Raw genomic sequence first — 27,662 nt, 5'->3', positions numbered from 1 at the left:
TTCATTTGAGAAACTGCCTTCTCTCTCTACACATAGAGGCAGCTGGACTAGCTGCATGGGGAGAATGCTAATGCCATCTCTCCATGTTGTTAAAATGCCAGTATGGCACCATGGTGTGAACCTCTCTCACAGAGCTCAGGGAGTGGACATCTGCATGGCTGTCAGAGAGCAGGTCAAACAGCTGCTATACTGGCCTTGCTCAGACAGCAGACCAGGCAGATGTCATGCAATCTCTGGTAGGAGTGCAGAACAAACAGATGTAAAGCTCTCCCCACTCCCTCCATTCCCATCCTCTGCCAGTGGCTGTCCTGGACAGATGTTCATACCCCAGAGAGAAAGGGCTTGGTTGCTCCAGAAACTATGCGTGGTTCTGGATGATAGACCTGTTCCTTTGGCCGTCACTGAAGACTGACACTCTAGGCTTATATAGAAGGCTAAGTATTTGGGGGACACATGTTTCTACTATGTGAGGGCAAAAGAAAGAGAGTGGAATAATTTATACCAGAAGTCAAATAATAGTTATCCAGGATAACTGACAGAATTTGGAAAGATGCTAGCTGCTACAGAGAAACACAATGCCTGCCTTCAAAAAGGTTTCACTTTAAGGAGCCAATATATACAAGAAATCCTATTTGACTCTAAAATTCTTTAGATCATTTCCACTTACTCTGCTTGGTAGGAGGAGAAAGCAATTCACTTGGTAGATGGACCTGAATATTGTGAGGTTTTATATTTTTGAGTCTCTGGAACTGTGACATTTGAATAAGGTCTGGTATATATTGGTGTTCAAACTCCAAGCTAATATGAAAGGGTGGTAACTCAACCAAGCATAGATTTAGAGGCAGAAGGGGAAAGGGGGGAGGAGGGAATAGGCATTTATTAACTGCCTACTGTGTGTCAGACACTATGCTAAGTGCTTTAGAGATATTATCTCAATTATCCTCATAATAAACCTGAGTGCTATTATTATTCTCATTTTGTAGTTGAGGAAACTGAGGCAGACAGACATTAAATGACTTGCTCAGGTCACCCAGCCAGTAAGTGTCAGAGGTGAGATTTGAACTCAGGTCTTCCTGACTCTGGGTCCAGTGCTCTGTCCACTGGACCACCTCACTGCCTTAGCTCATCTAGGTCCACCACCTCATTTTACAGATGAGGAAAATGAGACCCAGCACGGCTAAGTGGCTTGCCTGGGGCCATAGTGGTAGTAACCAGTAGAGTCAGGATTCAAAACCAGGTCCTCTGATTCCAAATCCTGATTTCTTTCCATTGCAACATGATGTTGGTGCATATGTATTTATTGAGTACATAAAATATTATTCATATCACAATATTAATAATACTACTGAGTAAATAAGTCAGTAAGTATTTATTGAGCACAACTCTGTGCCTACTATACACTGGCATCATCTGTGAATCTTATTTATTTATTTATTTTTGCTTAGGCAATGGGGTTAAGTGACTTGCCCAGGGTCACACAGCTAGTAAGCGTTATGTGTCTGAGGCTGGATTTGAACTCAGTTATCTAGCTGCCCCCTCATCTGTAAATATTAAAGGGTATAACAATAGTTCTTGCCTTCCAGGAGCATATAGAGAGAAACTGAAGACCCCTGAAACAATTACAGAGCAAGTTAGTGCTAAACAGTATTCTTGTAGTTTTTCCTTTGTTCTCAAAGAGGTCCATGACATCAGAAAGATGATGCCAATTGAATTGGATTTGAGTGAGGGAAGGCCATGCAAAATCACCAGCCTCACTTTCTCCTCCACAGCCATCTGGGTCCCAGTGGCCACATATAGATCAGGATGACTGGAGATGGTCCAGGACACAGTGGGAGACCTTGGTCTTTTTAAGCTAAGGCCTTTCCCAGTTCTCACTTTGAGTGAGGCAATAGTCCATTCAGTGAATAGGCTTGTTTAAGAAGTGAGTCAAGGGATGGCCCCTTTAATGAAAAAAAAAAGGGGGGGTGGGGAGCAGCTAGGTGGCTCAGAGGATAGAGCTCTGGCCTTGGAGTCAGGAGGACCTGAGTTCAAATATGGCCTCAGACACATAACACTTACCCAGGCAAGTCACTTAACCCTGATTGCCTCACCTAAAAGCTAAATAAATAAATAAATAAATGAATAAACAAACAAATAAATAAATAAATCAAACTGGGAGCAGAAGACCCGCAGGGTTGCTGGCCAAAAGAGAAACAATGACTGTTTGCAGTCAACTCTAAACAGTTTAGAGGAAAAGAGCTCTCCAGGTAGGGAGTGGCCTGCCTCAGGGGGTAGTGAGTTTGCCATCACTAGATGGAGATCTGGGATACTGTAGACAGAATACATCTGTTAGATGAGGGTGGAACTAGGTAATTGCCCAAGTCCTTGGTTACTCTGCAATCTATGATTCTAGGGACTAAGAGAAGGGTGGGTGGAAAATATTCTGAAAAGTCTTCCACGAGGTTGTGGAACTTGAGCTGGGCCTTGATGGGTAGATTCAATTAGCCTGAAGGAGTGGCAAGAGGACCTGACCTCAGATGAGGATGAGAGGATTACTTTTACTTTTAATGCAATTTCTTTTGTTACCTTTTAAGAGATACACTCAGAACAGAACTACTCCCCATTCCCAACTCTATTGTCATATTCTACTGAAAAAATTCCGATAAGACTATGACTTCTCCCCAAAGCAAATATGTGAACCAACTCCTCTACTTTCCCCATTCAGATACATCTAAACCCTCTCAATGGGAAAGGGTCATTTATTTGCACTGGGAAGAAGGGCTTTAAAGGTTAAACCCCCAAATATATCAAATGCATCAATATCTCCTACCTGTCTGTTACCTCTGCTTCCTTCTCCTCACTGCCAACTCCATCTTTGTCAATGTCTGGATAATGATGAGATCCCAATCTACTTAAATCCTGCCCTACCCTTTGTCATATAGCCACAAACAAGTTTTTTCCACTGCACTTTACCACACAGTCACACACACCTATTCATTCATTCACTTACTCATTTATCCATTCAACAAACATTTATCAACTTCTTTTATTGGGCTTTGTGGTGGTAGTGATACAAGTTTAGTAAGACATGGTCCTTGCCCTCAGGCATTTTACAGTCTAGCAGGGGTACAAGAAAACAACAGGGAGGACCATATTATGTCTACTACCTTACAGAGGTCCAAAACAAAACATTAAGTGAAGGCTAAGGGGAAAGGTATTGCTGACCTTGAAAATGTGGACATGCATAAATACCCTTTTTGCATCTTCTGGAAGACTTAGAACTGGCCAACTTTCAGGACCTGAAAACTGGTGCATCCACAGATTCACTGTTCCCTCCTCCTCCTCCTCCTCCTCCTTCTTCCTCTCTCTCTCTCTCTCTCACATGTGCACACACACACACACACACACACACACACACATGGCCTGACTTGGGTCCTTGATTCCCTGTTGCTGAAGCTGCCTGTGTGAAATCTGTGCTGGGGGCATCAGCCTGATACCTAGCTCCATTCTAAAACTGATCTGAAATCCATGGAATGGCAGTGCCAGCCTGCATACTAATGGGGCAGTGGCTCTCAAAGAACTAAGCCTGGGGAGGCAAGAAGATGGATCCAGGCAGCAGCTTCTGGCTCCCTGAGATTGATTTATCACCAGGTTTCTGATGAATGTGTGAGAAGCTCGCTGGTGATAAAACAGCAGGCCCATAATTAAAGTAACAGTTCTTGTTTTTTAAATGCTGTTTACATGGGGCTCCAGCTTTCTGGGCAATTTCCCTTCTTTCCCACTTTTGGACAAAGTGTTTCTCTCCCTCTTGTGACTGCTGATTAAAGCTGCTACATGTCCCCCTGGGAGGACAGCCTCCCTGAAAGGCAGGGAAAAGGTGAAGTAACTGATGGACAATACATTGGGTGACTGGCCCCTTATTTGTCTGCTTGTTTTTAATGAAAGTGTAAGGGTCTTTTAAAAAATGCTCTAGGATCCTTTGAGATGCACTTTGGAACCCCCAAGAAAGTTTTGGGAACTGTGGCACAAAAATAAACTATTCCAGGACCTTGTTAAATGGAACAACCATCTCTTCTTCCGCAAGTCTTCATGAAGTAACAAATTAAAAAGGGGGTGGAATGGGTAGGAAAAGCAGCATAATAATTCATCACTAAACTCGGTCTTTCTGCCAGCCGTCTGCAGCCTGGTAGTATATTTCACTGGTTATAAATTAACAGAGGCCCCACAACAGATTTTGCCTGCTCCTACTCCTTCTCTCACTCTCTCTCTGTTTCTCTCTCCTCCTACCTCCCTTCTTCCCCCTCATCCTGCTTAATGTCCTGCAGTCACGAAGTATTGTAACCGACCACGAGGCACGCAAATCAGAGATGTTCTCTGCTGTAGTCTTGGGAGGCACCAATGCCCTCTGCAGGTCTAGATTGCCCTTCTCCCTGATGAGAACCATAGTCAGTAGGAAACTCTAGCAGAATTTCATCTATCAATGTCCAGCGAGGACAACAAGAGGTCAAGGCTAGCAACCAGCAATGCTCAGAAAGTTGGCCATAGGGTTTGGATGACTTTTCTGGACATCCCAAATCCCTGAAGCATGTCAGATTGAACTGGAGACCTAAGGCTCCTATTTTCAGCTCCTATCCTGGCTGAAATTAAGTCATTGAAATGGATATAAATTAGGAAAAAAAATACATACACACACACACACTATTGTATATGGAGAAAAGAAGGAAACAAGCATTTAGTGTAAAGCACTTTACAAAAAGTATCCCATTTAATAATAGTAAATAATACAACATAACGTAGTATGGTATAATATAGTGTGACATGACATAATATGATACGATATAACATAGCATATATTGTATAATATAATATGATATAATACAATATATACAAACTCTATCATCATCATGGCTAGCATTTTTATAGTGCCTACCATAAGTCAAGTGGGCAGGTAGGTGGCACACTGCATAGAGCACCAAGCCTAGAGTCAAGAGGACCTGAGTCCAAATGTGTCCTCAGACACTTACTAGCTGTGTGACCCTGGACAAGTCATTTAACCTTGTTTGCCTCCATTTCCTCATCTGCAAAATGAGCTGGAAAAGGAAATGGCAAACCAGTCCAGTATCTTTGCCAAGGAAACCCCAAATGGGGTCATGAAGAGTCAGATATGACTGTCAACTAAACAATAATTGTACTAAGTATTTTACAAATATCATGCCATTTAAACCTCACAACAACCCTGGGAGGTAGGTGCTATTATCATCCCCATTGAGTTGTATGGCAGCAACCTACAATCTCATTTGAGAAAACTGAGGCAAATAGAGGTTAAGTGACTTGCCCAGGGTCACACAGCTTGTAAGAGGCCAGTTTTGAACTCAGATCTTCTGTTCCTTCCTACTCCATCATCTTGAGCAAGTCACTTACCTCTCTAGACCCCAGTGTCCTCATATGAAAAATGATGGGGTGGGACTAGATTACCTCTAATGATTCTTCCAGATCTGTCTGTGTCTGTGATCCTAAGGCAGGGCAAGGGTATAGACAACCCCAAATAGTAGATAACACAAAATCCCACAATATCTAGCTTTGAGATTCATCATGTGATTTTTCCTGCAGTGACTTTGTCTTTCTAATTATGTTTTGCTTAGGCTGATAAATGAATTTGCTTTCCTTGAGTACATAGTAGCTGAGTGGTGAAAGGGCAAGAGGGCACAAGAACAGTGTGGGTACTTGCTGGGGGAGGGGGTGGAGATGAAGCTGCCCTGGAGGTTGTCCAAAGTTTTAATCATCGGCTGAGCCCTCACTTCTCTGGGGCTGTCATCCCCAGTCCTCAGTTTAACCATGATCCTCCCTTTCTCTGAATTTTGGTGGGGTGATTGGAAATGGTATTCTGAGAGGAGGACAGAAGGGTGAGAAAAGCTGATGAGTTGTGTCTGGCGAGCATTTGCTCTGAAGTAGGAGCATCAGGAAACCCAGGACCTGAATAGTGTGCAAATGCAGGAAATGAGGAAGCCCCCAGACAGATGCTTAGGGGATACACATGCCATCCCCTTGTCTAGACCCATTAAAATCCCTGTAACATGTATAACTGTGTCCCTGAGCCCTTGAGGTCTCAGCCTTGGGAACTATATGCAAATCCCAGGCTTTCTGTGCTGGGATTTCTCAGCAAGTGGGGCACAGACTCTGATTGAGAGTCAATAAAATATTGAATTCTGCAGCAAACACTGTCTGTCTCTGGCTTTCCCAGAATCCCAACCTATGCTATCATTAGAACATACAGAACCAGGAATTGAGGCCCTCCTATGATCATACCAGAGTAACTCAGGTAGTAGGTTTTTGCAGAGCTCGGGAATGGGGAGTCGAAGCTAGACTGGTGAGACAAAAACCCTGTTGCCCCAGATTGGTGATCATGACAAGGGGAAGGAAGCAGATATCCTAACAGTGCCATTCTAACAATCAGTGACCAAAATATCCCTTATCACCAGGAGTGGAGAAGGCTCTCAGATCTACCCTTCAGAATACAGGATGTCATCCACTGGTGGGTGGGAATGGGAGGGTTCAACAGGAGAGGATGGAACCATGAGGGACCCTGAAAGCTTTTCCCTTAACACTTTCCCAGGGCAAGAACACACACTAAGGCAGCAGGTGTGAAGTTTCCCCTGCAAAAAATATCCCTGATATTCCAGATGCCTGCTCAGTGTGGTTCCTCTCACTGAGAGCTGAGAATTATACCCATGAAAGGCAGCAGCATGGAGGAGAGAAGGCAGGCAAGGAGGGGAGAGGGAAGAGGGTGAATGAAGAGGAAAGAGGGAAGAGAAGAAAAAGGGAAGCAAATACAGATAGGAGTAAAGGTACAGAGCAACAAGAAGAATTGGGCTATTGGAGGAAATTTTGTAGATGGGGAGATAAGCTTCTGGATCCTGATCCTACTGGCCATATTAACTGCCTCTTTAGGATTATAAAAGAACTTTAAGAGATCTGCCTCAGTTTCCTTGCATGAGGAGGGCAATAGCCCTTATCTGATTCTATGGAACCTTATGCAGCATAATTAGCCAATGACTACAATTTTCTTTCGTTGAGAAAAGCTCCATTTAAATTTCCAGAATTTATGACAGGCTTGTGAATATTTAGTTAATTACTTCTTTAAGTGTTCTCTTCTCTCCACAAAGAGGTAGGCAACTTTCCATACATGCTTGGCATCTCTTCAGCTGGTGATATTACAATGCCTACCTAGTATGCTTGAGAAAGGAGACCTCATTCAAACTAAAACAAAGGAAAAAATGATTTCTTCTCTCTTGTTTTATTTCTTAAGTGTTGTGAGCATGCAGACTCGTTCTTTCTGTGTGCTACATTCTCTAATACTCATAAAATTCAATCTCCACCTGACTCTGAGAATAGAGCCACCATGGACATTCTGTCTCCTCCCTTCTCTCCTCCCTCCCCACCCCCACCCCTATCCTTCCATTATTCAAGTTTCTCTCCTGCAGGGACATTGAAGAATTGCTTCCGCAGGTTGTGAATGATGAAGGAATAAATATAAAATCCCTTTTTGGTGCTTAGGGAGAGAGTGGGAGGGAGGGCAGGAGGGAGCAATAGACATTTAAGAGGAGGAGACGAGAGGAAAACAGTGGGAATGCTGAGAGAGAGGAGGGGAGAGCAGAGACAAAAAAGGATAGTTAGAAAGGGTCCAGGAAGGAAATGAAAGGGACATTGGTTGTGGCACAGATCATCGAATTACAGATTTGGAAGGGATCTTATGGACCATTTGGTCCAACTTCTACCTACCATTTCCTCATCCCTGTTTCACAGAGTGAGGACAAGTGGCACTGGAGATATTAGACAGTTCTCAGGGTTTCATCAAGCTCCCAGTTTTAGCATTGCCAGGATCCTAACTCCCAACAGTACAGATTCTAGTCCCTGGCTTCATATGCTATTGCACTGCCCTCGGCTCGCCATTCCTCCGTCAATGAAGGGATTGTATTTACAGAAGCTAAAAACCGTCTCCTCCATTCGCTGACTTCAGAGAAAGAGGTTGCCCTCTCTCCTATGATAGGAATTTTCCTGGCTACTTTTCTGTAATTGAGTTTCTCTTTGAGTAGGACCCAGAATCTCCTTAAAGAAAACACCTTCATTCTTTCTCATTAGTTAGTCTACCTTACATCCACGAAGCACCAAATCTGGCAAACAGACATACTGAAATCTTTTTCTTCTGATTCCAAACTTGCACAGGCCTCATTCAGTGCCTTGGAAAGGTATGTTTTGTCAGCAGTCCACAATGGACAATAATCTCTTACTAACTAGCCATGCAAATCATTCCCACAGGCTGAATCTATAAAGAAAGGTGAAAATGGAGATGCTTCCCAATTTGCTTGACAAGGAAGGTGCATTCATTCCAAGCTTCCAAGATGCAGCACACATTACGTTGGTTGATGCCTGTCCAATAGGCACCCTTCTCCTGTCCCATAGCCATCCTGCTCGTGTCCAATCTGATTGATTGACTGCCTTACGTTGACAGCCTAATGAGCGATTACACCACACATGCTGGAACCCAAAGATGAGTAATGGATTGATTGACATGCCCAAGATCTGACTTGATCCACAGCCCTCCTTGTGGATAACGCTAATGGCTGGGGAATTAAAATGTAGCTTCTTGACTAATGAATGCAGCTTGTTGCTTATATTCACATATGCCTAACACATCTCTGGAAGCCAGCAAGCAGTCACAATTTCTAAATTATTTATCAGATCCCTATCCTCCACCCCAAAAAGAGAGTTTTCATAAGCATTCATTTATTTATTACATGGACCAATATGTAGAGTAATTGCTTGGGTTTTGTGATTTCTTTTTCCTATGGATGTTTCCCCTATTCAACAGCAGGGGGGAAAAAAGAGAGAAAATACCATGTCAATGTCATTTGAATCATAATAGCTACAAATTCACTCCCCTGAATAAATAGAGAGACTTATTTATCAAACACAGACAAAGATGTCTGTCGAGTTGTTAACAGAGGGAGAGAGATTTGAGTAGGCAGAAGCAATTGCAAAAGTTTGCATATCTACAAAGCTCTCGAGGGAGGAGCAGCCTCCCTCCTGGCCCCTAGAACCTTGAAGTTGTAGCTTCTGTTAAGAGACTTGATTGGCCAGCTGAACTTGGGCTGTCAGAATTGATCAAGAAATAAAACAGGGAAACTAGGGGAGGGGGAAGAGGAGCCCACAGCGCTGGGGGCCTGCATCTCATCAGGAGGAGCCAATGACAGCCGTCTCTCGCTTCTCCTCCCCTCCCCACCCACAGCCTCTAGTACCTTGTAGGCTCTCATTACAGATGACATATGAGGAAGGATGGGCAGAGCCCAGTGGAGAAGTCTTCTATTCAGTTCACACTTGGAAGGGTCCAGGAAAACAGAAGGAAAAGCCTTTAGGCCAAACTATTCTTTTTAAAAAAAAAATTCTGTTTTTCAATTCATGGTTCTACCATTCTGTCATTTTCATTTTTCATTTGTGCCCTTTGCCTTTTCTCAGCTGGAAGGGTCTAAGGGCTGCTGCTGAACCCATTCCTAAACAAATCCCCCTCAATATCTCTGGTCTCCTATCTTCTCCCAGACCTAAGATCTCAGTCCTGTTGTCTGCAGCCAAAAGGGAGAGGGTTACCTCACAATGAGAAATCTTTCTAGTCATTTACGTTGAGAATAGAATTGGGGGCAGGGAAGAGGGGGTGTTTAAAATGAATTTAAAGGACTGGAGATACCTCCAAATTGTGCTTTTTTTCCCCTGTCATAGATCACAGACCTGGAACAAAGAGGGGCATTGTAGATAATCTAGTCTAGACCTCTCATTTTACAGAGGAGGAAACTGAGACCCAGAGATTTGCCCAAGGTCACCACTTGGTTAATTAATGACATGACTGGGATGAGAACAGTTTCTTTGCTTGAAGTTTGAGAATCTTTCTAGTAGATAAGGCTGGCCCCCACCCCCAGAGCTATTCCAGAGCTCAAATAATAGACCAGATTCCATCTTCTTCTAAACCTCCCTGGCGGTATTTTACAGGTTCATCTTTCTCTAAACAGTGATTCAACACTTCTCCTTCTCTGACGAGGGAGCAGTTAATCCTCTCTCCTTTAGACCCCCAAACTAGCCTGTACTGCAACTATCTTGAAAGCTGAAGATTCCCCAGGAGAGAAGGAGGAAAGTGTAATAACCCAAAGCAACAACAAGGATCAGAAAGTTCAAAGCCTGGCCAATGAGACAGAATAAAACTCTCACCGTGAGTCTCACCTCAGCCCTTCATGGGCTGTCATTTGTAAAATCACATCTCCACCTGCAGAACTTTCTTCCCAGCTGGCAGTCAGGAGTTCAGAGGTCAAATGATAAAAGAAACACTGACTTCTCATTTGCATTCTGCCAGGTCACAAAGGATCCTGGGGGAGACGGAAAGGGGAGGGACCCAGGAGTTTAAAAGGGGGCAGTTTGTGATGCTCTTAGAGCCTTTGTGATGAACTGAGTACCACCTTCGAAGTGGAACAGAGAGGTAACTGCCTATTAACTCTTCTATTTTCTGAATACCCATAGCACTTAATCCAGGCCTTTGGGCACTGAGAAATCTGCTGTCCTGGATTATTCTGTTGTATAGATTCAAAGAATGTTAGCATTTGTAATACCTTATAGACTACTTAACTACTCAACACCTTCATTTTTCAGATGAGTAAACTGGGACCTAGTGTGGTCACACAGCTAATTATTGAAAGAGTTGGGACCTTACGGAAGGTCCCCTTTAAAAGTAGGTGGGGCATCAGAAGTCATGTTGTTCTTGAGTCATCTGGGTAATGGTTTGATTGAGATTGCCAAAGATTTGACTTGCAGAATTTTACAGATCTGACTTGCCCGCATTTTACAGATGAGGAAACTAAGGTGCAGTGAGGTAAAGGAACTTGCATGAGGTTACATGAGTGGTAAGTAACCAAGACTGATCTTATCACTCCAAAGCTAGACTTATTTCCACTGCACCATCTTTTCCTTCTACCAGAGGAACTCCTTTTGGATTCCTGTACTCCTTCGCTTCTGGTAAACCTTGCCACAACCCCTATTTAAAACTTAACATGAAAGGAAAAAAAAATCCTAAAATTTGCCATGCATTTCACATAAAACATAAAATAAAATAAGGAGATTAATTTTTCATAAATAAAATTATTTGATTTATAGCAACTTTCTTCCCCATGAACAGTACTACTTCTATAATGTTATGAGGTGGTAATTTATTATTTTCCAAAAATTTCTCACACTCCTTTCAAAGGTATATGTAACCCCGGTTGGGAATTCCTGCTTTATACCTTGCATGTGTGTACGATTTCTTCCTAATGGAAGGATAATTCTGGTAGTCAGGTCAACAAGCATTTATTAAATTCTGATTATGGGCCTGGCTGTGCTAAGTGCTAGGGATATAAAGAAATGTAAAAAAACAAACGAAAAGCAGTCCTTGCCCTCAAGGAGCTCACAGTCTAATTGGGGAAACAATCTGCAAACTATGTGAAAAGAAGAAATAGATAACAAGATATATACATATATGTATATGTACATATGTACATATATATTTACATGTGTTTATATGATCCAATGTTACATTCCTTTGTATCTTCCACAGTCCCTGAGCACAGTGCTGGGTAGTTAGACACACGCTTAGTCCTTGTTGAATTGGAATTCAGGAGATTGGCTCCTTCTGTCACTACTTTGACATATTGATGGTAGGGAAAGGAACCAGTGGCACAAATAACACAATGTAAATGAGTAATTAAAAAAAAAACATTTTGATTAGGCAGATAAATATAATTTGACTTGCAGCAAATTAACCTTCCCAATATTATTTTGTTTAGGCTGATGTTACAATGGGTTCATTCTCTCTGAGTACCTACTAACAGGTGGAGAGAGAAGACAGTACAGAAATATGTTAGAAGGACAGAAGTGCCAATAAAGGATAATCATCAATTGCCCTCTAGACCCCTATACTTTGGGAACAGATGAGGGCAGCTATAGCTCTGTTCTACCTGGAAAGTCCACTTCATGCTTTGCGAACTGGTGAGCTGTATGACCTGGAGTGAGTTACTTAACCTATCTGAGCCTCACTTAGGTCCTTTACAAAACTGATCCCTGCATCACCTCTCTCATAGGACTATTATGAGAACAAGTGAGGACCGGGGTATACAATACTTTATAAAAGCTGAGCTATTATTATTGTTCTACATTTGATTGACCCAATGCTTAGTACAGTGCCTGGCACATAGTAAGCATTTAAAAAATCTTTACTGATTAATTGGTTGATTGAGTCACTCTAGGTAGCCAGGTTATGATAAATACTTTACCACCAATATTCCACAAAGTAGATTATCTACCTTCTTTGAAGAGATGAATACAGTGGGAATACGCATTGGTCAATCAGGGCTTTAATTGCTTGGAATTCCAACCAACTTCAGAAAGCCCTAGTATTTCAATTAACTTGCGAAAAATGGACAGCATCTGAGTACCTGAACATCTCTCTTTCCCTGCTTCCCAGTTGGGATGCATTGTATTCTAAATAACAATAAGCTGCTCCAGTCAAAGGATGTAATTGAATCTCTTCTTTCTGCTGACATAAGTGGAGCTCCCTTGAGTGAGATACGATGTGTATATTTAATTTGGAGACATGGAGAGGAAGTCAGCCATACTTTCTGAAATTACACTTGGATGTGGCCAGCCTGGTGTTGGTGCCCTCTCTAGTACTGGGTACAATTCTGATTAGCCTAGGGGAATGTCCTCAGAAGTGGAGGGATGGCTAAAGAAGAAAGAGTGGGAAACAGAAAGAAAGAAAGAAACAAGGTGGGAGGGAGTATGGAGAAAGAAGTGGGAGACGTCTGTAGAGCAGAAACACATTCATTAGAGTTTTAATTGGGTTTTCCTATAAGCTGCCCTGCTTAAGTGAAAAGATGGGAGGAGAAAAGAAAAAGAATGATCATGTAGATTTGGGGACCAAAGATAAGAGGGGTATAATTGACTGAGTGCCCTGAAGAGTAGGGAACAGGGCCATAACAAGCAATGTTTGCACCCAAGACAAAAGAATCAAAAAGGACTTTAAGTAGCATGAAACCCCCTCTCAACTCAACTTTTAAAAATCAATTCAGTGGGTGAAGGAAGAAAGACTGGGGCATCCAGATAAAATTGCTAGAGGCGGGAAGGGGACAAGAGTAGGTTAAATGGTGGGGGGGAGTAGAGGATGAGGGGCAGGGAGAACACCTAGGTGGCTCAATGGGTACAGCATCAGACCCTGGAGTCAGGAGGACCTGAGTTTAAATCTGGCCTCAAATACTAGTTGTGTGACCCTGGCCAAGTTGCTTAACCCCAATTGCCTCCAAAAATAAATAAATAAATAAAACAGGTGAAATGGGCCTTGAGCTCAGGCTGTGGCTTCTTCAGTGAAGGAGAAGCCATCTGGCAGCTTCTTATTTTAGTAGCTGTTGTGAATTAGGTACCAAGCTCAATTTCTATGGGGCTGTAGTGCAAGTGATGACGTTGCCCCCTCTAAATTTCAGCCCACTGGGGGCCAGATTTTTGTTCCCTAACCCTAGTTACAGCTCTGGTGGGTGGGATTTATATGTTCCACTAACTTTGTGGGAGTGCTGTAGGAACAAAGAGAAGGGAGCTTCATAAGGCAAAAGGTACGTCTACGAAAGCTTTGCAGTAGTGTTATGACCTGCTAACTCATACACGCATTTATCCCACACATCCTGATTGTCTGAGATTCTGGTGATGGAGATGCTGCCCACACAGATCCTAAGGAAGGCCAGCTGAGTCTTTCCTCCAGTCCCCTGGTTACCTCACCACCTCCCCTCTCTCCCACATAGTCCATACCAAATCAACAAATCGATCATTTATTGACTGAGTCCCTACTGTATTCAAGATAGGGTACGAGGCACTGAGAACAAGATCCTTGCACCTATCCCACAATTCCCAGCTGCATCCTGAGCTAGAAGCTGCCAAATGCAGCACCCCGCACCTGCCCAAAGCTGAGACCAGCATAGCATGGCCTCTCCTCTCTTTCATTCTACTTTGCCAGTAGGCAGATGAGAGCAGCAAGAAGGCTATAACCCATCACATCTCACCACCCGCCACTGCAGAGACACAGGCAGAAAGGAGCACCTTGGGCTGTGACACAGCAATACTGTGCGTGCCAAAAAACCCGAAGTGTGTGTTTTGACAGCTGCTCCCCTGAATGGCTGCTAATGTAATCCACGGGTGAGAGCTCCCAGTGGATAAGTGGGTGATGGTGTTATCACCAGCCACAGAGGGCTTTTTTTTTTTTTGTCTTACAAGGGGCAGAAAGATTCATATGTTTCTGGTACTGATTTCCTTTGTTTCCTTAAAGGAATGCATCACTCTCCTTTTTTCTAATCTCATTGCCACTATCCTCTTCCCAGCCCTCATTAACCTCCTCTTAGGACTGTCCTAACTGAATCTCCTTGCCTCCAGGCTCTTAACTGATATTACTAAAGCACCATGCTGACCCTGTCACTCCTTTTCTCAAACAAGGTTCAGTAGCTCCCGATTGCCTCTAGAATAAATTAGAAATTCATCTGTCAAGACTTTCGCAATCTGGTACCTACTTATCTTGCTAGGCTGATTTCCCATCACCCCTCCTTGTGCACAAGACATTCTTCTGTTCCAACCAAACTGGCTACTTTCTGCTCCCTAGATACCTCTTCTATTTCCAGCCTCCTTGCCTTTGTTCCTCATTCCTGTCCCTCATTCCTGACTCACTCTACCTCTGCTCCTTTTTATTTTTTGTTCATTTTTTTTTGTGAGGCAAATGGGGTAAAGTGACTTGCCCAGAGTCACACAGTTAGTGAGTGTCTGAGGCTGGATTTGAACTAAGGTCCTCCTGACTCCAGGGCTGGTGTTCTATCCACTGTACCAACTAGCTGCCCCTCCTATCCTTTTCTTACCTCTTGGAATCCCTAGTACTATTCAAGGCACAGCTCAAGTGTCATCTTCTAAACAAAGAAAGCCCTTTATGACCTCTTCCGGTTTTAAGCACTATGCTGTCCCTGGAATTACTTTGGATTTACTTAGGCTCAGCAAAGTGGCACCAAGTACTGATCCTAGAATCAGGAGGTAAAATGGGTCTCAGACGCTAGTGGTAGGATGATGGGCAAGTCACTTAGCCTCCATCTGTAAAAGGGGACAATAGCATCTACCTCTCAGGGTTGCTGTGAGGATAAAATGAGATAATATTTGTTAAGCACTTTGCAAACTTGCAGACACATATAAATGCTAGTTATTATTATTGACTAATTTGTGTTCTATATTTTCTTTTCTGAGTACATATTTTTCCCAGTAAATTTTTACTCATTAAAGGCAGAAAGTGTTTGGATTTTTAGATTGATCCTCATCTCCTAGCGTGGTGCCCAACATGTAGTAGGTGCTTAATAAGTGTGTGTCAGATTAAATTCTATCTTAAATCTATCCTATATATCTTTTCCAGGGGTAAACTTAAAAACTAAACAAAAACAGCTTTTCATAACATCACTCCCTGGCTCAAAAATCTGTCATTGACTGTACCCTGCCTACCAAGAAAAAGGAGTCCACTCCAGGCAAAAGCACAGAAATGGCTGATGAAGTAGCATTCCTAAGCAGCAGCAAGGACACAGAGTGTCTGGACAACAGAGTGTATGAAGGGAGGCAGGGGGCTGGAAGGATATGTGGGGGCCAAATTTTAAAGGACTATAATGCCAAATAGAATATTTTATGTTTGATCCTGGAGTTGACAGGGAACCACTGGAATTTATTAAAAATTAAGAGTGACATGGTTAGGTTGTGCTTTAGGAAAATCAGTTTGGTTGATATACCAATTAGGAGGCTATTGAAGTAGTCCAGTATAGAGGTAATAAGGGGCAAGATAGTTTCTGCTCTGTCTTGCTTACAGAATCATGGTCTTAGAGTTGGGAGGGACTGGAGAGATTATGTAATCTAATTTTGAAGGTGGGCAAATTGAGGCCGAAAGGCCTCCCAAGGCCCTAAAACAAAGCCCAAGGAATGCTGTAGATGTAGAGACCAATGCTGGGAAGACTGAGTAGTGCTCAGAATCTGGTAAATAATGGGACAAAATAGGTTTGGGAGCACAATGCCATGTTGGATCCACATGCCAGGGAATGAGGAAGATGAGAAAAGGAGTGGGGTAATTCTGTGACTCTCTTGCATCTCCACCTCTTTGCTTAGCTTCCAGGAAGCATGGAACCAAGTTTTGAGCCATAAAATATTGCCTCACTTCAATGCCGTGAAAGAGAGGATCCATTCCCACAGAGAGGAGAGGTCCCTTTGGCCTAATATATCATGAAGAACAGAGAGGGTAGTGGACCGTAAGATTGGAAGCTGCCACTTGACATAGGATTGTTTCAAAGTCCACCATAGCTATTTATGAGCATAAGGGACATCCAGGGGCAGACTTACATTGTGTGATCAAAAGGGTTTATGGGTGGTTGGGGGCATTTTTTTTTTTTTGCAGGGCAGCTGTCCCACCAAAAGATTTACCAGGGCAATAAAACCAAGGGAAAGGACCCAAATATTGTCTCATGGCAATAGCTCTCTAAGTATATGAGAGTCCTGGGGAGAGACATTTCAGAACAGTATTTTCCCAGGCCCAAACAACCTTTTTTTCTAAGACCCCAACCCTAATTCTATCCAGTGTAATAACTGGATAATAATAATAATTAATAATAATAATAATATAACATGGGCTTTTCTTGTATGTTGTAGCATGTTGTAGCATGTCCTCAGATTGTATTGAGATTGGCTGTCCTTGCCGGAGGAAAAGCCTCTCAGTTCTGGAGGATGCTTGGGGGCCATTGAGGGAGCCCAAAGTAACTGTCCTTAGCTACTGAAGGGCCCAATCATCCTTCTAATAGTAATAGACTAAGTTCTAACCACTCCCATTTATCAAACAATACGCATCATCTTTAGTAATAACTGATTAAAATTTAAAGAATGTTTTACACACATTCCCTCATTAGAACCTCACAATGACCCTATGATGTATTTCAGACGTTAATTTTGTTCCCATTTTGCACATGAAGTGACTGAAAGTCAGAGTGGGTAAGTGACTTGTCTGTGGTAACACAACTAATGAGTCAACAGTGTTGTTCTGAAAAAGCTGATGTTTTAATGAGGGAAACAACATGCTGAGCAATTTGAGGGGATTGAGGGAATTAGGGCAGCAAGTGGTTAATTGTGGGAACTGAGTGAACTGCACTGACTCCATCTTGTGACTCAGTTCTGGAGCTAGCTCAGTTCCCTTTCTATTCAATTATGGGTCTAATCTAAATTCTGTCTTATAAGAAAACTTCATTCGATTGTGGTAATTGGAGAAGACCTTATTGCATTGTTTGAACCTAGCCCTGCATGTGTGGGAAGCTGAACCACCTCTATCTGTTGTTTAGAGACCCTTAACCAAGACCTGGGTTGTGCTGACCAGAAATTCAGTCAGATCCAAAGACCAATGCAAGTTTTCTCACAATTGTACATCTCAAGCAATTCATGTATCTTATCTGAAAACTGGCCCCATACTGATCAATCAGTTATTGTTTCCATGTTCCTTTGATTGCTTACATACACATGGGGGAGAGTAGAATACCTCTTTTTCTGAATTCAAGGAATTGCATCTCTTTGCTCTCCCTCTTCCAACTTGGAAAGATCTAATCTTTCATCCAATTGGAAATCAGATTACTTAATGTTGTATTGTTTCCTTTTAATTAATTGGCTTTATTTGATTAATTGTTTTTAATGTGTAAAAGTCTGTCAGTCCCTGTATTTCAGATCCAGGCCTAAGTGAGAATGCCTGGTCCTAGTCTGTGGAGTAATTGGCAAACATAGCCTAATAAATTGAAATGCTCACAAGATCGAACCTCTGTTTCCTCAGTCATTTCATCTTTCACCTGCCACAATGCACAATATATACATGCATACATGGAAGTATACATGCATATATACGTAAATGAATGAATGAATAAAGCATTTATTAAGCACATGCTATATGCACAGCAATGTGCTAAGCACTAGAGATACAAATAGAAAAGTAATACCATCCCTGCTCTCATTCTAAGGCAACAAATAAATCGGAAAGGTTCAGATGCAAGTCAGATGGAATGGTCCCATTTATGAATATATACACGTGTGTATGCATATGTACCCAATGTTTTCTGTGCATACATACCCATGTACATGTATGCATACATGTGTATAGGCATGTTTGTAATGCACACAACTCAAGTTTTATTTTACATTTTTCCCCTTCACACACTCTACATCACACCTGAACAAGCCTTCTTGCAGTTCCTATGGAAAAAACAAACAAACAAACAAAACCCCATTCCATCTCCTGTCCATGTGTCTTGGAACAAGGGTGTTCCCCATAAGGCACATACTCCTCTGGTAGCTCCAACTCTTATAATTACTCTCTATCTTTAAGGTTGACCTCAGGTGCTGTCTCCTACATAAGAAGCTTCCTAGTGCCCGTACTGGCTGATGGTTGTTGTAGTTCAGTCATTTTCAGTTGTGTCCAACTCTTCGGACCCCACTTGGGCTCTTCTTAGTGAAGATCCTGGAGTGGTTTGCCATTTCCTTCTCCAACTCATTTTACAGGTGGGGAAACTGATACAAACAGGATCAAGTGATTTGCCCAGGGTCACACAGCTAATAAATATCTGAGGCCAGATTTGAACTCACAAAGATGAGTCTTGACTGCAGGTCCGACACTTTATCTGCTTCACCATGTAGCTGTCCTCAGATTGCTCATAGCTCACTCCAAATTCTACATTGTATTTATTTGGCTTATAGTTAGTATATGTGTGTATATATATATTTTTTTATAATATGTATACATATGTATATATATGTATATATGTGTATATGTGTAAATGTATGTATATATTGTGTGCATATATATATACACACACATTATAGATATAAATACATACATCTATATAGTATTTTTCAGAGATAAAACTTGAACACAGCTATATCCAACTCTCCAATCAGCCCTCTCTCGACCAACCTACACTGTTTGTAACTATTTAAGAAAATATTTTATATATATGTATATACACACACTCCTAAATATACACATACATGTATATTACATATTTTTTCATATACATACGCACATATATGTATATATCTATACATGTCCATATATATATATATATATATCCCCTGATGGAATATAAGTTTCTTGAAGGCAAATATTATTTTATTTTTCTCTTTGTATTGCCATCAGCTAACACAATGCCTGGCGTGTAAATAATATTAAATAAATGCTTATTGATCGGTTGGTTGACTGACTGATTGATGTGGACCCAGGAGCTTGGCTTTTACCGGTTTCTTCATACTGACAAGCCTGAGAAGCAGCTCCCTGCTGGGGAATCATGCCTTCCCATCCCTCAGCAGCTCCCCTCTCCCCACCTCTTCCCTCTTTCCATCTCAATACTGCCAGTTCATTTGGGACCCTATGGCCCCATTCCTCCCAACAGCTCAGAAAGGCCCACACATGCATATTTTTCAACACAAAATTTCTCCTGACAGAATATATTGCATCTGCATTGAGGCAGGTTATAAAGTTAAAAGCAGCTTCAGGGGATGGAGAGAAATGAGGTTTACTCTACTTGAGAAGGGGAGACACAGATCAGGCTGCTCTCTCTCCTTCCCCTGCCACCCTTGCCGGTGAATGGCTGGGCACCCTTTATGACTGCTTCTCGGGGTTTCCCTTCAGCAGGCTCACTGCTACTTCCCACTATCTGCTCTGTAGGAATCCCTTTTATTGTACTGCTTTAGTTTAAACCACCCCTATTTTAGAAACCATTGGAGCTTAGAAACCAATTTCCATGCTTATTTCTAAGCATTCGTGGCATTTAGGTAAGTTGTACACAAGCAGTCCATGAGCTTAATCATGGGAGAACTGAGTTCCCCACCTTGGAGGGAGGGCCAGGTACAGGGACCACAGAGCTTTGGGCTCCTGCGGAGCCTCCTCTCTGCTGAATGGCCATCAGTTTTACCTCAAAATTTAGGTCTGTTGGAGCCTGAAGGGCCCCTGGAAATGATCAAGGATCATCCCCTCATTTTACAGGTTAGGACACTGAGGCCCAGAGAAGTAAAGTGATTTACAGGAGGTCAAAGAAATTGTTCAATCATTTTCAGTTTTGTCTACTCTTTGTTACCTCATTTGGAGTTTTCTTAGTAGAAATGTTGAAGTGGTGTAGCCATTTCCTTCTCCAGTTCATTTTACAGATGAGGAAACTGAGGCAAGTAGGGTTAAGGGACTTGATCAGGGTCACACAGCTCGTGTCTGAGCCCAGATTTGAACTTAGGAAGATGAATCTTCCTGACGTCAGGTACTCTATCCAATGGACCACCTAGCTGCCCCGATCAAAGGTACTTAAGCACCTAGCTAGTAATCCAACTGGGCTGTTCCGCCCTCCTGCCCAGTGCTCTTTCCAGTGCTGCTTACCATAATGATTTGTTAATGCATAAAATAAAATGCACAGGATTACAAAGGAAACTAATTGTACTGAAATAATAATCAAAATATGTAAAAAGAAATATGTGCACAGATTGCAGATTAAGAACTTCTACTTTAGAGGGTTGTAAGACACACTGAGGGAAGTTAACTGATCCGTCTGTGAAAACATAGCTAGTATTTGTCAGAGGGAAGATCTGAACCCAGGCCTTCCCAACTCTTAGGTCAACCCTCTCTCCAGCGATCTACACTTCTTCTGTTTAAAAGAACATATATGCATACACACACATATATACATGCACACACATGCATGTATATATACACACATAAACATACATATGCATACATACACAAATATAAATACAACAAACATTTATTAAACACCTACTTGCTGGGGATACAAATAAGAAAAAGAAAGGCAGTTCCTGCCCTCAAGGAACTTACAATCTAGTGGAGGAAGACAATACACAAAAAAAGCTAGGAAGGGAAAGAGGGAAACCAAAGAGTTCCCAGGTCACATATTCTTTGGAGTCCCAACCAAGCAGAGTTGCAAAGTGGAGAGTTAGCATACATTTAATAAAGCTATAGATAATTGTAAATATTTTGTTCAGACTTGTGATTTCATGGACATAGGGAGTTCGTGATAAGGATAGACTTTTTTACCACTGCAAATCAGTGGTTTACAACTTGTGTTCTTAAAGAATTGTGTGGGATATAGAGACTTGCCCACACGTGGGCAGCTAGATGACAAAGTGGATAGAACACTGGGCTCAGAATCAGGAATGCTTCTCTTCATGAGTTCAAATCCACTCTCAGACACTGACTAGCTGTGTGACCGTGGGCAAGTCACTAAAACCTTTTTGCTTCAGTTTCCTCATCTGGAAAATGAGCTGGAGAAGGAAATGGCAAACCACTCCAGTATCTTTGCCAAGAAAACCCCAAATGGGGTCACAAAGAGTTAGACACGACTGAACGTGACGGAACAGCAACAATTCCTCTGATCTCCACTTCACTTCTCTGGGCCTCAGTCTCGTACTGAATAACAAATAACCAGTCATACAGCCTGCATGTGTCAGAGGCAGGACTTTCGAATCTTCCTAACTTTGACAACAGTTCTCTATCTACTATACCATGCTGCCTCTCCAAATGTAAGCTATTATTTTATTATACAGTATTATGTATTATATTATAATTATGTTATTATGAACATAATTTCATCATACAACAAAAAGGTAAGTTCATTTAGTAGGAGCTGTGAGGAAAGAGGGTCTGGACTGAGTTACTTGTTACCTTTTTTCAGTGAGTATGGGAAATCTTTTCACAATGAATTACTTGTTGAATGGCTTTCCCATTTGCAAAGAAACTTTTACCCACAAGGAGCACTTGTCTTCATCCACCATTCATTCAGTAAACCTTTATTAAGTCCTTAATAATGCAAGGCCCTGACTAGGCGTTCTAAGCATGCACATTTTGAGATGAGGTGTCAGGTAGTAGTAGAGGAACCCTTCATGGGCAGTGGGCAGTGGGGTGAGATTACCAATGTGACCTGGAGACTACTTGCAAAGCCAGCAAAGCCCTGGATGCTCCCAACGTTGATTTCTGTGCTCCCAATAGTACTTAGTTGGTGTCCACATATGTGGTAAGGACTTGCTAATAAGAAGAATGTCATTCAGCATGGCATCATGGCTACAGAGCCAGCTTTGCTATGCATGTGACCCTGGAAAGGTATGTAACCTTTCAGTGTCTCAGGCAACTCTAAGAATATAAATTGAGGAACGGTTACTGATCTTCATCGGAGGAAGAAGATACCTCACTGATAGGTCCTTGCAATGATGAAATCATAAATCCAGTCTTCTCACTCCAAACACACACACACACACACACACACACACACACACACACACACAATTATATTAACTCTCTGCCTTTGGTAAGGTAATCACATAACATTTCAGTATATACACTTAGCATTATTTAATTCCTTACTTGAAGGAATTTATCAGTATGGTATTTGCTCTGCTGATGCTAATTGCAACTCTATGCCCTAGTCAGGAGTTCTTAATCTAGGGTCAGTGAGGTTTTTTGTTTGTTTGTTTTAGCAACTGTATTTTAATGTAATCGGTTGCCTTTTTAATTCTGTGTATAATATTTTATGCATCATTCTGGAAATGGGTCCATAGATTTCACCAGTTAATGAAAGAGATCCATGACACAAAAAAAGGTTAAGAACCCCTATCCTAGAAGAAGGTCTTCTATTTGTTAATGCAGTTGAAAAAATTGTCACTCAACATTAAACTTTTCTGGTCATGAGACTTTCCAGATTTAGCTGTGCTAGTCTTTGCATGACAGATATCCCGTCTAGTACTAGGTCAATACTCAAAATCTATCAGCACCTACATTCCTCTGGAATAGCCTTCAAGGGCTCAGGATCACTATCAACTACAATGAGGCATTAGAGTAAGATTTTAGTGAATTATATACCTTGGAAATAGCTGAGAATGTCATTCAGTGCATTAGGTTTTGCTATAGAAATCATGTAATCTGATGTATATACGTTGATTTTTTTTTTACATCCAGAGTAGGGAACCCCTCTAGGAGAAAGCTAAGTCACCAGGGCATATTAGCAACTGTTCTACATTTTATAGATGTTTGGGGGCATAGATAGCCTAAGTGACTTTCTAGTCACCCACCCAGTGTGTGAAGCAGTAATCGAATTCTGGTTTTCTTGGCTCCTAGGACAGTTTTCTATCCACTGCCCTACAACTATCTCTCAATACAAGGGTGACTCTCTCTGTCTCTCTCTCTCTCTCTCTCTCTCTCTCTCTCTCTCTCTCTCTCTCTTCCCTATCTTCTTCTCTCTTTATCCACACGTATATATATAAGAATATACATATATACACATATACATATACACATCTAGATATATAGAGAGATGTTATTAAATGATTACTCTATTTGTGAATGTGTGCCTTTACTTCCTTATATCATGTGCCTACCTCCTATGCTACCCCATTTACTCAGGAACTTCCAGGGGCACCATATGCCTGACTCTTCTTTTGTTCCACATCACCACCCACCTCAGAGGTATGAACTTAATATCTAAATTCAATTATGCAAGCATTTATTAAGTCCAGCAGCCATCAATTTTAAGGGAAAGACACTATTCTCATATCCTCTTCCCTCCAATACTCTTTCTGAGGAGGAATGTGAGAGAAAGAACGTATATACTTAGTACCAAGTATATAAGAAAGGCCTGGTGACTCAGCCATTTAAATGGAAAGTATTGGTGAAGGCCAGCTTCTTGTAGTGATAACAATAAAAACTACTTCTCCTAGGACTAATGGGAGCCATGGCTCTGGTTGCAGCTGGGGGACTGGGAGGTAATTTGAGAAGGAAAAAAAAAACATTGGAATACAGCCAAGGCATCTCAGGTTAACAGTTTGAGGAGGCATTAATGATCATTTGTGGCCAGGTATCAAGTTTTTTCCCTGCTAGTAGGAGCAAACACTTTGTGGTCTGAATATGCCCTTTGGCCCTGGGGCTAAGGGTGATGTGAAAGGTTCCCGTTCACCCAAGTGACCATACTTTCTGTCCTTTTCCACGGAGCCTTTCATCTTCTATCACAACATTCAGTTACAATGTGTAACCAGAACTGAACATGCACTAGTAATCTGCAAAGCAATATTGCTGAGGGCTAAAGACATAGCAAATAGTCATGGGGAAAAGGAAAACAAAACAAAATAAAACAAACAAAACCTCTGTTTCACTGTTTTGTCAAAGAGTAGATCTGAAATCTTGATTTAGGCTCAGTCTCGTTTATTGGAAGCCATGTCCTAGAAGCTCAAGGAAGTTCTAGCTCTATCACCCTTGGGTTCATTAACTAAACTCTCTGTGCCTCAATTTTCTCATAGTTAAAAGGGCTATACTCCTTTCACTAAGATCCCCTTGTGAAGCTTGGATGATAAGATGTATGAAATGCTTCTTATTTTATAAAGAACTATCTAATTATAAGTTATTGGCAATATTATTTTTCTACTTGTATGCCCTGGGCATAAGTTCCTTGCTGTTTTGGAATCTAAGTATCACCAGATACCTATTGATATAAATGAATCTCTTGAACCTTTGTATGGCAGAAGAACTCGTCTCAATTCCAACTTTACCACTTATTAGCTGATTAGAAAACTGATCTCTCTTTCCAGGACTATTACAACAGTCTCCCTGGGAGCCTGGCTCCCAATCACTCCTCTTTCTAATCCATGATCCATATAGTTGCCAATATAATCTTCACAAGTCCTACTATGTCACTATTTCTTCTCAAGAACTATCAGTGGCTCCCTATTGTTCCTTACAAAAAAATATAAACTATTCAGCTTGGCATTAAAACCTTTTAGAATCATTCACCAACCTACCTTTCTGCTTTATTTTACATTACTTCCCTTGACGGTTCTAGCCACACTGTTCTCTGAACCAGGGCCTCTATCTTGCCTCTCTGCATATGCACAAGTTGTCTGCCATGTCTAGAACGTACTGTCTCCTCAGACTGCTTCTTAAAATCACTGGCTACCTTCAACGTTTAGCTCAAGGATCATTTCCTACTGAAACCTGTTTTCTTTAGCTCCTGAGTTGGAAGAATTCTCTACTTCCTTAAATTACCATGTATGTATTATTGGATTACATGTTGCATATACTCAAAAGAATACAAAGTCCTTGAAGGTCTGAACTATATTTTGTTTTGCCTTTGTATCCCCCATCACTCAGCATCATGCCTTGTACATGGTAGTAGTTTAATAATTATATTATTTGAATGGGATATTTAATTGTTTCATGGTGTATCACATCCCCTCCTCCATCCCAATAGGATGTTAGCTCTTAGAAGGCAGGGGCTGTTATTTCTGTTTCTTCCTATTTCCGGCCCACAGTGCCTGGCACGTATTAGGTACTTAATAATTGTCCGTTGAATGGAATGGAATCAGTCTAACTTTCAGTTTTGTTGTCTGTAAAAGATGAATTCCAAGATCTTCAGCGTCCTTTCCAACTTTGTTAGTGGGTGATTTTTGTTTCCAAAGAGTTTCAAGAAGGGGCCTCAACTCCCCCTCGCTTATCCTGTGAGCTGGATCATAGCCCCAGGAGATTTGTTTAGCCAAATGAGGTAAAAGTTGTTCAGTTCGATGAGGCTGAAAACCTTCTGCACAGGCTATGTGGTACCTAAAGAGAAGGGTTAAGTTCAACTTTCCCCAGGAGGACTCGAGGAAGAGGGATGGGAGGGAGTAATGTGGTAGAAAGGAATATTGGCTCATAGAGAAAAGGAATTCCGTGGAAAACTCTACCTTTTTTTACAACCTTACATAAAGGACTCATCATGTTATCCCCTCACACTCTCTCCCATTGATCTCGTTTCTGAAAAAGAGAATGAGTTAAAAGCTGTTCCTCCGCATGGGAGTATGTGTGTGCTTGGTTGCATTTCTGTCGCAGGGCGGGCGTGTGTGTGTGTGTGTGTGTGTGTGTGTGTGTGTGTGTGTGTGTGTGTGTTTAGGGGACAGGTAGCAAACAGAGATGAAGGTGCAGCTCGGCCTACAGCCCCTCCTGTCAGGTCACCGGCCCTGATAGTCAGCTGTAGCACTCCTCCCCCTGCTCTGCTGATTCTCTGCGCTTCTGCTCTGCGGACTTTCGGAATACCTTCCTCCCCATTCCATCTCTCTCTACGGGACTATGCAACCCTCCCTTGTCCTTGCTAATTAAGAACTGGTCATGGCCCTCCCGGGGAGGGGTGGTGGTACAAACAGGACAGGGAGAAGATTGCCAGAATGGCAGGCCGGTTCGTGGCTAAGCCTGGCTTGGCATTTCCCCCACGTACCTGTAAGATAATTCATTCCACTAAATCATCCAAAATAATTTGCAGTGAATATCAATTTTCTATGTGAACTTCTCTCTGGCTGCACAGGAGCATCTCAGTCGACACGGTTCCCTAATTTTGCTGATCAGAGATAACAAAGCCAATGGGAATAGGCAGGAGGAAAGAAAGGAGTCCCCAGGGGAGTAGGCACGCTGGGGGAGGCTCTCTAGTTTAAATACATCTAAAATAGTTCCAAAAGAAAGCCGTGATTACAGGCTAATTTTCTGCCTGCTTTGTGTTGTGTCCTGTCCCAGATACGAACCACGGCAGTTTAGGGCCAAGCGTCCTTTCAATCTCTCTCTCTCTCTCTCTCTCTCTGTCTGTCTGTCTGTCTGTCTGTCTGTCTGTCTGTCTCTCTCTGTCTGTCTTGTCTGTCATCCCCATTACTTTAAAAGGAGTCCTCTCACCATCCTGGATCCTCCCCTCTGGACCAGCTGCAGCTTGGGCTTTATTTCCTAAAACGTGGTACCTCAAACTGAACATAGTACCCTACATGTGGTCTGGTAAGGGAAAAGTAGAGTCTGCCCATCTCATTGAATTTGGAGCATTATGTTCAATTCTGAGCACTATTGACTAAGAAGGACATTTGATAAGCTGGAGATGTTCAGAGATGATCAGCCAAGATGGTAAAGGCTTTGGGTTCATGTTTGAGTTCATGAGTATTAGTTGAAGGTAATGGAGATATTTAGCCTGTAGAAGAGAAGATTTAAGGAGGGCGTGATAGCTCTCTGCAGGTATTTGAAAGGCAATAATGCGGAAGAGAGATTAGATTTGGCCCCAGAATTTTCCAAAGATTATTGACAGTGTCTCAGCAGTGGCATTTCCAAGTTCTTTGAGTAGCATGGACTGTAATTTGTCTTTATCTTGTCACAGACCTCATTGAGGAAAGACAAATGTTCTCTTGTAATCTTCATTCATCCTGGATTTCAATTATCTGTTAAACATTCTTATTTTTATTGTGCTATCCTAAGATGAATCTTTTTGGTTAAGATAATAATTGAGCAGTTTTGCTTTCTCCTTTTATTTATGATCATTTTCCCATTTACTCCCCAAAGCAGGGACCGTCTCCAATATGTGTGTCCATGTGTGTATATGTTTACACCTATATCTGTGTATAATTACCTTCCCTCTTGTTACCAGCACATAATTTAAAAAAAACCCTATTTTTGTTTTTAGTGTTCTTCTCAAGGTTCAGTGGGCTCTGGGCTTTAACATTATTTACATTCTTACAGTACCTTGGCAGTCTTTTTGCATTCACTATCAGTACCTGCC

General features: G+C 41.9%; 1 protein-coding gene and 1 long non-coding RNA gene across 2 annotated transcripts in view; one reads left to right on the top strand and one right to left on the bottom strand.

The window, feature by feature from the left end:
- Window positions 1–27,662, top strand: part of NTM (neurotrimin) — a 1,253,923-nt gene that overhangs the window by 102,971 nt on the left and 1,123,290 nt on the right. The gene's annotated exons all lie outside the window — the stretch shown is intronic.
- Window positions 8,762–10,323, bottom strand: LOC110192568 (uncharacterized). The gene is made up of 3 exons (XR_002320191.1): window positions 10,234–10,323; window positions 9,276–9,403; window positions 8,762–8,837 (listed from the first exon to the last, which is right to left on the bottom strand). It is a non-coding gene; the product is annotated as an uncharacterized LOC110192568 (long non-coding RNA).

Source organism: Phascolarctos cinereus, unplaced genomic scaffold (assembly GCF_003287225.1).
Source record: "Phascolarctos cinereus isolate Bilbo 61053 unplaced genomic scaffold, phaCin_HiC Scaffold_726;HRSCAF=1367, whole genome shotgun sequence".
Taxonomy (NCBI): domain Eukaryota; kingdom Metazoa; phylum Chordata; class Mammalia; order Diprotodontia; family Phascolarctidae; genus Phascolarctos; species Phascolarctos cinereus.
This window is presented reverse-complemented; position numbering and strand designations above follow the sequence as displayed.